Genomic DNA, 15256 nt, shown 5'->3' on the forward strand with positions numbered 1-15256 from the left:
GGACTCTCTTCCTGGCTGTTGGCAACAGCTCAGTTAATTCTGGAAGCTTAGAAAACATTGTTAGGAGTCAGAGGTTCAGCTTCCCCTCTGGAGCACTCACATGGTCTGAGAGCCTTTCCTTCCATCACTGGACTGAGACCCAGGACAAAGAACCATTTATCTATTCTTTTCAAGAAAACTTTCTCTCCTCATCATCTTCCAGTTAATTTCCTTGACTGCTCTTGTATACTCAAGATGGATGATGGCTAATGACCCCAGATTATAATGTGTGCAAGTGAGAATGGGCGGTGTTCCTCATTAGTGTGCTCTGCATAAGGGGTCAGCCCTTATCTTTATAATGTATGGTCACTGAATATACTTCGACCTCAATTTTTCAGTACATAAAAAATTCCACATAATATCCCATTATGTATGCATTATTTCCAACTAAATATAATATAAGATCAGAATTTGGGGGGATCTTGTCACATTACTCTTCACATTGTCCCCAGTTTTTTTCTCATTATATTAAGTACATTGTCTTGTGTACCTATGAACCATGTTACAAACATGATTTATATAAAATTGTCTATAGAAACTTAGATATCTTATGCTGTCATGATTGGTTTATGTAGTGATGCCCTGATTTTAACTAACTTTTTCAGAATAATTAACAAACACCTAGATCTAATTGTATTAGAAAATAGGGTTTCATTCTAAATGATTTTTAATAAACATTCACAGAAATACAAACTTCTTCTCTTAATCACTTTTGCAACTTACTCTCTTTACCAACCTGCACTCCATTCTTTTCCTTCATGGATGAATCTATTTCCATAAGCTAAATCCTTAGTAGACTTAGTAGACCTTGACTATTGTGAGTGTCATCCTTATACCTAAAACAGCAGCTACTGAATTGCCCTTTTCAAAGATGACTCATTGTGACATAAATCTCCATCAAGTAGCACAGAACCCTAAACAAATAGGAGTTTGGTTACTGATTACTGTCTGGAATGAGAGCAATGATGATGATGGTGATTGATGTTGATAATGAAATCACACCGAATCTAGCCATTGCCAACCTGCGTGAAACCAATTTTCTGAGCCTGTTTTTCAAATCTTTCCCCTAAGCTATCCTTCAGACATGGGAAAAATACATTATACTCTTTTGTTCGCTAACCTCTATCCTCCACCTTTTAATTATTTTGTCAAGTCAGCTCTCAGCGTTAGGCGATAGCCCAGACATTTAATTCTTCTCAAATGTTCAGAGCTAATAAAATATAACACAGAGAAAAAGATTACACAGACCTCAAAATGTAGGAATGAGCACTATCCATGTGACAAAAGTGTCAGGGACCAGACTATTGTAAAAGCACTAGAGGGGTGACAAACCAAAGTCCTTCATAAGAGAGGGCAGACTGTCTCAGATATCAACAGGAGGCACTGTTACTTACCCAACACAACCATCAAGAGCTTAGGTGCAGATAGATGATCTAAAGGCAATCAAATCACAAAGTCATAACTTGAACTCTCTCTTGCCTCTGAGAACTGGTAACCTAAAAATCCTAACACTGTATTCAACATCCCTATTCTGGTTTCCTAGTACAGTGAAAACACCAATTAGATAAACACCTACTTGTATGTGGGAAGGGCCCAAAAATTATTTCTGGTATAAATAATCATGCCTAGTAGAAAAATAACTTTTTGGGAGGGTAGAATGAAGGGTTTCTCTAACCATAATACCCAAATTTTGTTTACCTATAGCTCTAGCTTCTTTGAATTTCTCATAGAAATGGAAAATAAAGCACCTGATTTTTTGTCAGAAAGTAAGGTGAGGGTTAATAATAAGCCATTTTAATGTTTTCTTTGTTAAGTATAAGTAAAAAAAAAATTACAAGGCCCAACTAAAGCTTCTTTAGCTCAAAGAGACCATAGAGTTTTTACATTCATATGAACTACCTCCTTCTAAAATACTGATTTGTGTTTCCAACTAACTTTAAACGGACATTATATTTATGGCATTAGAAAAAGCAGTGTGAAGAAGAGAAAAGGCAGACCACAAGTGATTCATTATAGCTAAATTTAACATGTCATTGGGAAAGTAATAGGCTTATAGCGGGCATTGTTGGTTGCCATGTCCACCTCTTTCTTCTAATCGAATCTCACCTAATCCTAGCTCTCCACAGATGGGCTGTGATTCAGCTAACCAATCCTATGCCCTTTAATGACAAGGAATAAGAGGGTGGGGAAGAGCACTAATAGCTTCTGTACACACACACACACAAACACACACACACTCATATATTATCTCTTAGAAAGGAGATAAAAACCTCAGCGCTCTAACAGAATTCTGTGTGTCCTGGGCTGAGTAATGTCAGTGAGCTTCTAACTGCAGTCTTTCTACAGCAACTTCTAGAATCACCACAGCAACCTTCAGATTTGTGTATCTTGTAATAAACCCATCAATTCCTCCAAATATGTATATGAAAAAACAACCACAAATATGTGAATAACATTTTCTTTTTCTCTATTAAGACAGTTTTACCCCATTATTTTTCTCTTTGAGTTTTCAAATAGTTTTTATTGTATCAATTGTGAATCACATTCTGCTTCAAAATCCAAGAGGCATTTTTCAAAGATACAATTGAATGGAAGAGAGAAAACACAGATGAAGGAAGACCACCGAGAGCCTCAGAGATAACTCACACTTCCTTCTGAAAATAGTCTTAAAACATTGTGGACAGATATTTATGTCCATACAAACAAAATTGCTAGAATGATGAGAAGAGTGAAATCCAGACAATTGTTTGACTGTTTGCTTTGAGTTTCTATTATACAATTACCTGTCATTTTTTTATGTTTTAAATGCTCCAAGGAAAAATCATATGAACCAATTCCATCATATTAAGGTCTTAAACTTTAAATCATCCACAGACAGAGTTTAAAGTTATATGTGATTCCTGTTGCAACACTGACAGCTAGGATAGCGACTCATGGTCCTGGTCTCACATGTTTAAGACCTGTGGCATCCTTCTCCTTTCAGACACACCAATATACCTTCAGCTTTGTCTCCTGAACTGCAGAACAAACTAGCATGTGCAGAAGCTCTTCTGGATCCAGTCCTGAGATCACTCCAACAGCACAGGTGATGGTAATGGCAAGAAGGAGCTCATTTTTGTCATGACAAGTTTTTGTTTTCATTCAGCCCTCAGAAAGGGCATCTACTGTTTGGTGCTCATGGTGCCTCCAGGGACTCTGAGGGGCGTGGCAACAGTCATGGAGGCAAAACGTGCCACCCACCAGACAGAAATGGAAATAAAACCCTTTTTGTGTTTCCATGTGATGGCTACTTCTTCCAGCCTTGAACTTTCTCCAGGACCTCACAACTTTCCTCAGTCTTCCTCTTTCCTGTCACTCTGCATCTGCACCCCAGGAATACAGAGAGTCCTGCACTTGGATGGAAAGAATGATACCTTCTTCCTCTTAAACCTGAGGTTTTGGTCATCTTTGCAGCATGTGAGCAGAATGTGAAATTCTTTCTGAAGGGTGATTTTATTTCAGTAGTCCCGGAAGTTACTCTTCCTGGGGTTCCCTATTGATATATGTCTGTGCTTGGTGCTTAAGCTCTGGGGTTGAAGGGAGCTCACCTCAAGGTCATGAGATTTCTGCAGAGTATCGGTTCGTCTGCCTTCAGTTTGGCCATGACAACCTGCAGCCTGTCATCACAGTCAACAGCTAGCTTTGGTTCAGCACATGACACTGGTGAAGCCCAGGATCAGAGCCCTTTGCCAAAGCATTCAAGTGTTCACTTCTGCTCTGCCTTGGGTTCTAAAATCAGATCTGAATTCTGAAGTTTGGAATACCAGTCTGTGTAGCCACTTCTTCACTGGTATCAATGCTAGGGAATCAGTTCCTTTCAAAAGCTTCAATGAGCCTACAGCATTGTGATGGAGACACAGATGTCCGCTTTCTCCTGGCTTCTTTTGGGACGCATTCTTGAGGACAAGCTAGAGGTTGTTCCTGTTGATGAAGTTTTCTATTTTCCATAAAATCCAGGGACCACAATTGGCTCTGCCTCAGGCCTTTTTTTCATTGGTTTTTATAGCAAATCTGGATTCTGGATTCCTAAGTCAGCCGTGCTCTGACAGTTATACCAGCGTAGGGGTTCTGTTGAAACAATTTTGCAGAGCTTCCTTCTGACTTGGCTTCAAAATAATTCTCCTTGTTAGAGGTATTTCAGGGAACAGGCCAGCACAGAACAGAAGTCACCGGAGGCCAAGGCCATAAGCACTGGGCAGAGGGCACTGGCTGCCAAGGAACGCCTCTCAGAGGGGCTCCAATGGGCTTCCGGAGGAGTCTGGGGACATCTTGCAGAAGCGGGGAGCTGCTTTACTTCCTACTCCTGGGCTGGGTCAGTGTGTGGCCCATGACTGTGGCGATCAGTCAGGGCCAAGTCAGGCTCAGTACAGAACCCGTAGAGCAAACTTCTTCCAGAACTGGGCTGAAGTTCTTTGCCTAGCAGGCTTATACTGGGGAATTTGGCCCTGGGTCCTCTGAGGCCCTGCCGGCTACTGTCAGGCCAAGGAGGAGCGGACTGAATGGCCTGGTGGTCATGGCCAAAAAACTAAACTTGGTCAAGCCTCTAAGTATAATGGTAAGTGAAAAGCAGAGGCAAATGAATATGTTAAAAGACAATACAAGTGACTGATATTCTGCTACAAAGAAATTGAAGAAGGTGAAGACAAAATTGCTATAGACGGACAAAACTTATCAATTAAATACAATGTAGATCTTCAGATCTTAAGTAGAACAAAGTAACTACAAAATGGCTTTTATAAGATAATTAAGAAAATTTGAACACCTGATCTTAAATGACAATTTTTAAGTTACTGTTATTTTTTAGGTGTGATAATGGCATTGTTACATTTTTAAAATCCTGTCTCTTAGCAGTACATATGCAAGTATTTACAGGTGGAATTATAAGATTTCTGCATTTGCTTTAAATTAGTATTTTTTCAGGCATAATGATGGCATTCTGATAATATTAAAAATCCCTTTTTTAAAAGCTTAAGATTTATAAAAGGAGTTACATGATTCTAGAATTTTCTTTAAAATAATAAGGTTGGGGAATGTGGATAAAAGTGTTAAGGGAAGAAACATAGATAAAAGAAGAATAGCCATCTATTGATTATTATTAAAGTTGGATATTGGATTGTTTAGATTATTAATTCTAATATACATATATATGGGTATATATACAAATCTTATAATAAAAAATAGAAATTCTAAATTGTGAAAAAAATAAAGAAAAAATCTCTAAAATGTATTTAACTTCTTTTTTTAAGAATGCAAATTAGTGAAATTCTTCTTTTAATTAAAGACTTGAAATTGAGAACTTGTCCTAAATTTATATTCTTCCTTCTTTAAGATAACTAAATATATTTTTTATTATTTTAATCCAATTTTATTCACATACACATTCCTTTTGCTATATCAATAAAGTATCAACAGATTTTTGTAACCCATCGCAGATTTTTATCTCTTCAAACAAATACTCATTTTTTTTGTACTAGAAACACAATTTCTCCTTAGCCTATTTACTGGTATAGTACTTGACATAATTTAAGTAATAAAATAATATTTGAAAATTATTAAAGAATGAAAAAAATTAAAGAATGCCTCCATTTATTTAGAGAGAAGAAGGGGGAAATAATTAAAGAAGAAAATCAAATTTATTTACATAAAATTAAATAAGTGAATATTATATAAGTATCAAAAATGTACCATAAAAATATTTTTAGTTTCTTCAAGTTATGAATAGATACATATTCACCAATATATAATGACAAAGTAGATAATGACAGAGAACATTTAATGATATTAATAAAGATCAGATGAGATATTAATAAGACCTATTTATTTTACCATCCTGCATAATAGTAACTGGAAATGCCTCCATGTCTAAATGAGAACCAAGAGAGAAAATAAGGTAATATTGAGGGTGATTTTAATCGTAAAGTCTTTCTGAAATTTCAATTTTGTAGAACTAGTGCACTCTCAAGACAAAGTAAAATTGCTCTTCAGCTGAACCAGAGATTAGAGCTGAGCTCTGTCAGGGTGGTTTAGTTCTGCCCAGTGAATGGAATGCACTGTCCCTGAGGCAATATAATTCAGTCTGTTCTCTCTTCAATTTGAACAGGAGTTAGCCAACAGCCTAGTCCCTGAAGCATAGTTTAGAACACTGAACCATATATCCTAATTTATAAAGCTGCTGACAAGCACTTCTCAAAATGTGAGTTGCCCAGAAAGTAGTCTCAGAGCCAGAGCAGTCTTGGGAAATGGTCAAGTTGCCTCCTCCAACCCCTTAAGCACCCCACTGTCATCCTTATCCAGCAGCTCTTGGCATCTCCCAGCCCCCAACCTCTCAGACTATGTATCCTCCATCCCCATCTCCATCCAAAGTTAACTCACTTTAATCCACAGAATGCATGCATATCTTTCATGGTCATCTTTAAAATACACCTTCTGTACATAGACTGCTGCTTTCTGTAATATCTTTTCCTTTTATTTTTCTACTTCTTCCCCTTGATCTAACTGACTTCTGCCTAGCTCTGCAACTCTCACTTATCCTGATATGATCCTAAGTCATATACATTCAACACTGAAGTGAAGTACGAAGTGCTTTCAACGATGTATCAGACTTTTCTTTGATCATGATTATCAGGTCCCTAAAGAAAAGTCCCTAATCATGCCAGCTCATTATCTTTATTAAAATGTTCTGGGCATCATTACTTTCAAATAAGCTCTGAAAAAATAGGCTCTGACTCGTAATTTCAGTAAATGTCAAATTGTTCCCTTTCTCCTGATCTTTCCTACATGGGGATGATTTCAACAGGAAACAGATCTTAGGCTTTTCAGTGCAGATTCTTTACATCTATTTTCCACAGGTAGCATGTTTCCTTATGAAACCAAACAAGATCCATACTACAAAAATGAAGAGATCAAATGTATACTTGGGACGTAAAGTCACAAAAAAAAATCTGTTAGCCAATGAACTAGTAAAAAAATTATCTCAATGCAAATTTTGTTGTAGCTTTCTGATGTGTTGAAAGGAGGAAGAAAAGAAATGGAGTAAGAAGGCAGGTAAAGAGAGAATCAGGGGGAGGGAAGGGGCAGACATGAAAAAAATAATGACAAAGGAATAAAAGGTTATTTTGTCAGATAAACGCATATACAGGTATACCTAAGAGATATTTTTGGATTTCATTCCAGACCACCACAATAAAGTGGGTATCTCAGTAAAGCAAGTCACCAAAATTTTGATTTTCCAGTGCACATAAAAATTATGTTTGCATATGGAGTAAAAGTATGCAATTACATTATGTCTAAAATCAATGTGCATACCTTAATTTAAAATATAAATACTTTATTGCTTAAAAAATGCTAAACACCATCAGATGTGCCTTCCGCAAATCATAATCTTTTTGCAGGTGAAGAGAAGGACTGAAAAAAGTTAAGGTCTTGTTCTGGATTAGGATTTAGCTGAAGAGAATGTTGTGGCTGCTCACGTCTATCTAGAGCACTAACACTTTCTCCATATCAGCAATAAGGCTATTTCACTTTACCGCTCATGTGTTAACTGGGATAGCACTTTTAATTTCCTTCAAGAACTTTTTCTTTGCATTCATAATCTGGTTAACTGTTTGACTCAAGAACTTTTAGCTGATCTTTGCTTTACACATGTCTTCCTCACTAAGCTTAATCATTTCTAGATTTTAATTTGAGACTCTTCCATTCACTTGATTACTTAGAGGCAACTGTGGCGTTATCAACTGCCCTAATTTTAATATATTTATGTCTCAGGGGATAGGGAGGCTTAAGGAGAGGGGGAGAGTTGGTTGAATGGCCCATCAGTGGAGCAGTCAGAACACACACGTTTATTAGCTTCACTATCTTCCATGGGCATGATTCACAGTGACTCTCGAAACAATTACAATAGTAACATTCAAGATCACTGATGACAATCAATGAACAACTAAGGTGTCACAATGAAAAACTAATGATTGATGCTTCTCATCTCTCTCCATTCTTGTCTGTCTGTCCCTATCTATCCCTCTTTCTGACTCTCTCTCTCTCTGTCTCTGTAAAAAAAAAAAATCAAAGATCACTGATGACAGACCACCATAACAAATATAATAATAATAATAAAGCTTGAAATATTGCAAGGTTATTAAAATGTACACAGAGACACAAAGTGAACAAATGACTCTGGGAAAATGGCACCCATAGACTGTTTGATGCAGGATTGGCACAAAACGTCAGTTGTAAAAAATATAGTATCTGCAGAGTGCAATAAAACAAAGCATAATAAAACAAGGTACCCTGTATTACTTACTTAACCAATGCAAAGTGATATTGTAATGCCATTGGCCAAGGTCATGCAGGTCCACACTGGATTTGGGCAGATGGTAGAGAAACTGCAGAGCGAGAAAGCGTTGGCCATTCCATTTAATAAAGTCTCACGACGGCAGACAAGCACACAGGCAGGGGAAACCACCTCTCAGGCAAACAAACAGCAAGAATGGCCCCTCACAATTGCGGGCAGGCAATCCGCGCATCCTCAATCCCTCTGAGCACAAGCGCCCATCGCCTTACATAAGTCATGCACACCTGGCACTGCCACGTGTTCACGTACCAGTCAGGCAAAGTGCTTGCAGCCGGTAACCAGAGAACAAGCCTAACACAGCTGCCCCACATTCCACCCCTTTAGGTTTGCTCACTTCACAGTCGACACGACAGGAAACAAACAGACTACAGCAACAGCAAAAGTTACACAATTACAAAGGTGTTCTTCACAATGTCTCCCTGAGCACTTTGCCAGGGTGTCAACTGGAGGCCCACCTCTAACTACCTACCCATGGTAAGTGGGAAGGCCTGTATAGTCCAAGGCTGTGCCCATTGAAAAAAAATGTCCCTTGATGCATCTCTGCAACTGGATGACAGCAGCTTCCCGGAGCAGGAGGGCCTCCACAGATGCCATACCCCCCCCATCATGGTCTCTCATAGTACTGTCCACACATGACGTATCCATCTATTAAGGGAGCCAGTGCCCCCATCTGGTCGCAGTCCAAGAGTCATTATACCACTTAATGATTAGTCCATGATAGACAGTCCAGCTCTCTGTGCAAATCACCAAGCTCTACACATTACAAATAGATTGCAAATTTCACATGGGCTCTTTAGCCCCCTTCCTGTCTTTGTTGGATGGGTTCTTTGGCCTTCTCCCTAGTCAGACTGGGACAATGAATCTTGGGGATCCTGGAACCTGAATGCCAGCCATTTTCCTGGAAGATGCCAGGGCTACCCACTTCCCCTGCTTTTTCAGTGGCTGGAACCTCTGTTCTGACTCAAACCGCCGCCAAGCTCCACAAGATTTTATTAGGTTTGCCATCTAATTTCTTTGTATCTGCCCTGGCCATAATCAGATCTACTCACATCTGTGTTCAGGCAACCTTCACAGGCTCATTTCTCCTGTTAGTCAGGGAAGCAACACAGGCAGCAGTCCTCACAGCCTTATGGTTCATCTCTGTTCCATAGAGCATGATGCCAACCACCCCTATGTCCCGCAACTGCAGCAAGCAGGCTGCCAGTGGCTCAGGGGGTTTCTGCCTGAATTGCACCCTCAACTCCATCAGCTCTGCCCAGGTGTAGGGCTGGGCCACAAGAGTGCTCCACTACCTGGAGAGGAGGCTGTGGCTGATTTTGAGGAACTCTAGGTTGCTGGGTCTTTACCTTCTTGGTGACCACTGCAAGGCTCTGAGTCTTCAGACAGCAGTTGCAGCTTAACCTTCCCCCTCAGGAGAGTCGGAAACAGCTGCTCCCACCAACTCAGAGCCACTCCATTTCCATGCCTGCCTTGACTCCTGCGGCTGCTGGCTCTTGAGTTCCTGAACTTGCAGTTGCTTCTCCAACAGCCACTGCTGCCAATGTTCAGCTTCCAGGGCAAACTGCAACTCTTGGACCTACAGCTCCTTGTTCAGAGATTGCTCCAGTTCCAGGAGCCTTTGGTGCTCAGCTTGCATTTCACACTGCAGCTCTCGAACCTGGTTGGCTTCCTTCCCCAGTGCTCACTCCAGTTTACACCATCACTGGTGCTTGGTCTGCAGCTTATTCTGGAGCTTTTGACCCTTGCTCAGCTTCTTGCATAGAATTCTTGGTTTCTTCTGGCAGGATTGTAAAAAATACCCAGCCCATGGTCTCCAACAAGAGAGCCACTAGGAACAGCCACTCCTGTATTCCACCCCTCAAGGGTCAGTGGCTTTGTACCAATCTTCTCAGAATCCTGCCTACTATGCCAGATGTAATGTCTTTGGCCAAGGCCAGGCAGGTCCACATTGAATTCAGGCAGACAATAGAGAAACTGTGGAGCTGGAAAGGGTTGGGCTATTCCATTTAATAAAGTCTCACAATAGCAGACAAGCACAAAGGCAGCGGAAAACCACTTCTCAAACAAAGAAACAGCAAGAATGGCCCCTCACAGTGGCAGGAAGGCAATCCACCATCTGCAACCCCCTGAGCACAAGCACCCATAGCCTCATATAGGCCATACACATGTGGTGCAGCCACACACTCACACACAAATCAGGCAAAGTGCTTGTAAACAGTAAACAAGAGAGCAAACCTAACACAGCTACCCCACTGACTTACTCTGTATACTTTAAAAATATTCACTCATAGAATGCTCCTAAGGACTGTAACAGGTAGAAGCTATTATTATTCTAATCTTACAGATGAGCAAGCTGAGGCACATAGAGAATAAAAGTCTGTGAACTTTGTTCAAGGTCTCACAGCTAGAAAATGGTGAAACCTGCACTTAAACTTAGGAAGTTCACTTTTAAAAAATCACTTTGTCAATAGTCTAAACAAAATACTAAATAAATACATTAATGAAGCTTATAACTCTAGAAAAATAAACTATTAGCAACAAAGACAATATCTTTCTATTTTAAAACTTGCAATTTTAAGCAGGTGATATATTTTGTCATAATATGACATTTAAGCACTCATTAATAAATTTACCAATGCTATTTTTCAGCTGCCTTAAATCTTAATCACTGTTAAATAATATCTATAGTAATCATAGATGTTTAAAATTTTATTTTAATTCAGAAAAATAACATTCTGTTATAAAGAAATGGAAATTAAAAGGAAGAAAGAAAGAAGAAAGAAAGAAAGAAAGAAAGAAAGAAAGAAAGAAAGAAGAAAGAAAGAAAGAAAAGGTACTTCCAGAAAGGCTTTTACTGATGACCCTGGTCAGTTGATTCAGTGATAGAGTCTCAGCCCAGCATATGGATGTCCGGATTCAGTCCCCAGTCAGGAGACACAGGAGAGGTGCCCATTTGTTTTTCAACCTCTACCCTTCTCCCTTCTTCCTCTCTATTGCTCTCTATCTTTCTCTCCTGTAGCCATGGCTAGATTAGAGTAAGTTGGCACTGGGCGCTGAAGGTGGTTCTGTGGCCTTCACCTCAGGCTCTAAGAAGAGCTTGGTTGCTGAGCAACGGAGCAATATCCCAGATGAGCAGAAGAGCATTGCCCCCTAGTGGGCTTGCCAAGTGGATCCCAGTCAGGGAGCATTCAGGAGTTTGTCTCTCTGCCTTCCCTCTTCTCACTGAATAATAAATAAATAAATAAATAAATATTTACTTATGCTAATATATAATAAGCATTTTAGAAAATTTTATAAAGTTTCATTTTTAAATTTTTGATAATTTTTGACAATTCTATTGACACTTTATTTTGTAGTTCCTATGCATTTATTCTAATGGTCTTTCCACTCATTGAAATGGATTTGATTGGATTACAAAATGCCAGTACTTCAATAACCATCTCAGGTTTTGAAAACTTGAAGCTCTCTAACTTCTCTTTCAACTGAATAACTAACAATTAAGACTATAAATAATTCCACTTCAAACTACCAAAAATCAGAGAACTCTCAAATTGACTCTAAATATATTAATAAACTGCACTGGATGAAACAAAAATACTTCTCAATATTGTCAGATTACATAAAAAATGTTGACCAAGGTATTTCATATAAGAAATATAATTTTAAAATCAATTTGAGCATACTGTATATCAATAAGTGATGCTAACAAAGATTTCTCCAGACATTCTGCTGAGAATGTTAAAGATCTACTAATCATTCCGAGTTGACAGGATCTTCTGAAAGAAATCTTTGGCTAAAAGGCAGACAGAAACTACAAGAAGTACTAGCAAATCAACAACATAGTAATAGAGGCCTTTGTGTACTATAATAATTCACGTGTCTCCTAGTCTATTCAGTGTGGCCTTTGATAACCAACATATAAAAATATTATTGAATGAAATTGAGAGAATAATATACACAGTGTAGATTTCACAAGTGTAGCAACCTACTGCGCTTCCTTTTTAAGAGTTATGGTTATATCCACCGTGGTCTTGGATCAGACTGGCCAACCAGGGGTGAAGCAGAGAAAGCATGTATGTACTAATACAAATATTTTCTCCATATAAATATGTTCAAATATCTAAGAAACTTTATGCATCAATGCCTTGAAAATTTGGTGCCAATTTACAGAAAAAATAAAATTTTACCCTAAAGCAATCTCTCTTTCATTTATTAATGATGCCAGCTGGTGTTTAATGTGTCTGCCTATTTGATGGTTATGAGCAATGCTTTGACCACCTAATTCTCACAGGCCCTGAGAAGAAATGAACCCTGCTACAAAATATCTATTGATGGTGCCTTGCCTAAATCACCGCATGCCTTCATTAAACAGATCCCTTTACATTTAAAGTTGATTCTCCTCCCTTTGCCTAAGAAGTGAAACTGAATTCGCTGTTACTCGGTGCTATGTACTTTGAGACTTGTTTATAATGAGGTCCCTGAGATGAGTCTGGCATTCTCCAGCTGCCTCACAATAATCAAAGAAAAACACAGGCTGCATCTACCAGATACTGGAGCAGCATTATCAACAGCCCTTGCCGGGATCACAGCTTCCAGAAGGTGAGGGGACCTGGGAACCAAATTATAGTCACACAGGTAAATAAGAATCTTCCTCATAAAACTGCAGCATAATGAAAAAAAAAACAAAAAAAAAAACTGAGTTCTTTTTATAGCATCCCATAAACCGTGAACTGCGTGAGATAAACAAATTTAGACACAACAAAAAGTTTATACTACAGATTTATTCCCTGCAAGCCTAACATTTGCAGGTTAAAATGGTGAGATGAACGCTGACGGTTTTCGTTATTTTTTGAAAAGCCATGATATATTCTCGTGTGTTTATGTAGCAGCAATAAAATCACTTGTTGAGAAATACAAAAAAATTTAGTATCTCTGGGTCAGGAATTATTTCAAGTTTCCTTGGAAATATATTTACCATCAAATTTGCACATTCCTAAAGCACAACCCTCTCATTACCGAGATACGGCTCCTTTTCTATAAAAGTCTGATCTTACAAAATCTCGGTAATGCTATTTAAACCATTGCCACTAAACAAAGTCTAGCTACAAATGTGAAGCATTTGTGTTGGCTGAGAAAATATAGTTTGCAGAATTTTATACCAAAGCACTACAATATGACATTTTCAAGAAAAATGTTTGTTTGTTTTTTACTTGTAATTTATTTTATTTGTTAATGTGTTCAAAGTTAACTGCCTAAATATCTGTTAGAGTTTATGAACACTAAAGCCTTGGGCTACATAAAAAAATTATTTTTTTTCTTATGCTTTTTATCCTTTACAAACCCTCAATAAATCATTTATTTTTAAATCACTACTAAATTTTCACTACAGCTATTTAATTTTTAATAAATCTCTTGCCAAAAACAAAACCGCAACCACTGTCAAATAATTGGATAAACAGAAGCAAAGAACATGCTATAATTTTTTTTGCTATTGTAATTGACAGAAAGGGAACAATAATTATTCTATATATAATTTTCCAATTCAAATATTTTAGAATCATGTTAAATTTCTTGGGATAAAGTGCTATTAATAAATAACTCATATCTGCCTTTATGCCTATCTATAGGCACTGGAAAATTGACAGTGATTCTCAACACATTTTTAAAAATATTTTTGTCCCTCTAATAAATGAACAAAATTCCTAATATATGTGAATAAAAAATAGTACTAATGATAGGTATCACAGAAATAAACAGAACATTAAAAATATATTTTCAAAAATGAATGTTTTGAGTTGATGTCAACCAGATTTATTTATTTATTGACATCGTTCATATCTTCTTAACACAAGCTTACTGTGAGCATGAAATTCCTTTAGCAAAAAATAAAAATAAAAAAGTTCAGGAAGAGGCATTGACTCCCTAACATTAAGGAGAGCTCTGTAGTCTGAGAAAATAGACTGCAAAAGAAAGGGGATGACAGCTTGACCATAGAAGACAGCAAAAAAGTATAGCCTATCGCTTCTCGGCCTTTTGGCTAAGATCAAGTGTAGTATCTGTTCTTATCAGTTTAAAAAAGTATAGCCAAAGATGTACGCAAATATTATTCCAGAGTTGAAATGTTCTTTGGCAAAAGCCAACCTTTGGTGATCTGTCATATGGAGAGTCTGGCTTCTTTCATACCACAGAATCACACAAACCAACTTTCTTTACATTTTGAACGGAAATAGCACTCACACTGACAACAGAGACATTATTTGAGTTCAAAGTTTATTTTAAATAAATATATATGGTTAAACAAAATGATCTGCCTTAAGTCAATAGTCTGAGATGTTGTAATGGACAGGGTTCAGAACAACACATGAGGTGGAACAGCCCAGAATCTTGTTTGGATGGAGGGACGTCTGTGAACACAGACCCTTGACAGTTCATGCGGTCCCGTTATTTAATTCAGAATACAGCCTGTGTGGCAAAAAGAGACTGGTAGTAAATAATGTCTTGGTAGTTCTTTAGTTAACAGAAGGGAGCGTTTAATTAAATTGTGAACACAACAGAATGCAGATTTGGCTTAGCGTTCAACATATATTAGGTAACAAATAATTGGAAACAAATGTGTGGGATTTTATATATTTTGTTCTTTAAAGCTTACTTTTACCATATAAATATTTTCCTCACTGATGTTAAAGGTATTAAATAAATCTGGAAATTGGAAAAATTCTATTTTCTTTCAACTGTGAAATCAGAATTTTCCAGGAAATGGCCACAAAATTCTACAAATGTCCCTCTATTTGCAAGCTACTGAGTTAAAATGTCAACATTTCATGATTAGGA

General features: G+C 37.8%; 1 pseudogene; it reads left to right on the plus strand.

The window, feature by feature from the left end:
- Nucleotides 1-14442: 14442 nt before the first annotated feature.
- LOC136332521 (U2 spliceosomal RNA) lies at nucleotides 14443-14570 on the plus strand (annotated as a pseudogene).
- The last annotated feature ends 686 nt before the right edge of the window (nucleotides 14571-15256 follow it).

The sequence above is a fragment of the Saccopteryx bilineata genome, chromosome 3, assembly GCF_036850765.1.
Source record: "Saccopteryx bilineata isolate mSacBil1 chromosome 3, mSacBil1_pri_phased_curated, whole genome shotgun sequence".
Taxonomy (NCBI): domain Eukaryota; kingdom Metazoa; phylum Chordata; class Mammalia; order Chiroptera; family Emballonuridae; genus Saccopteryx; species Saccopteryx bilineata.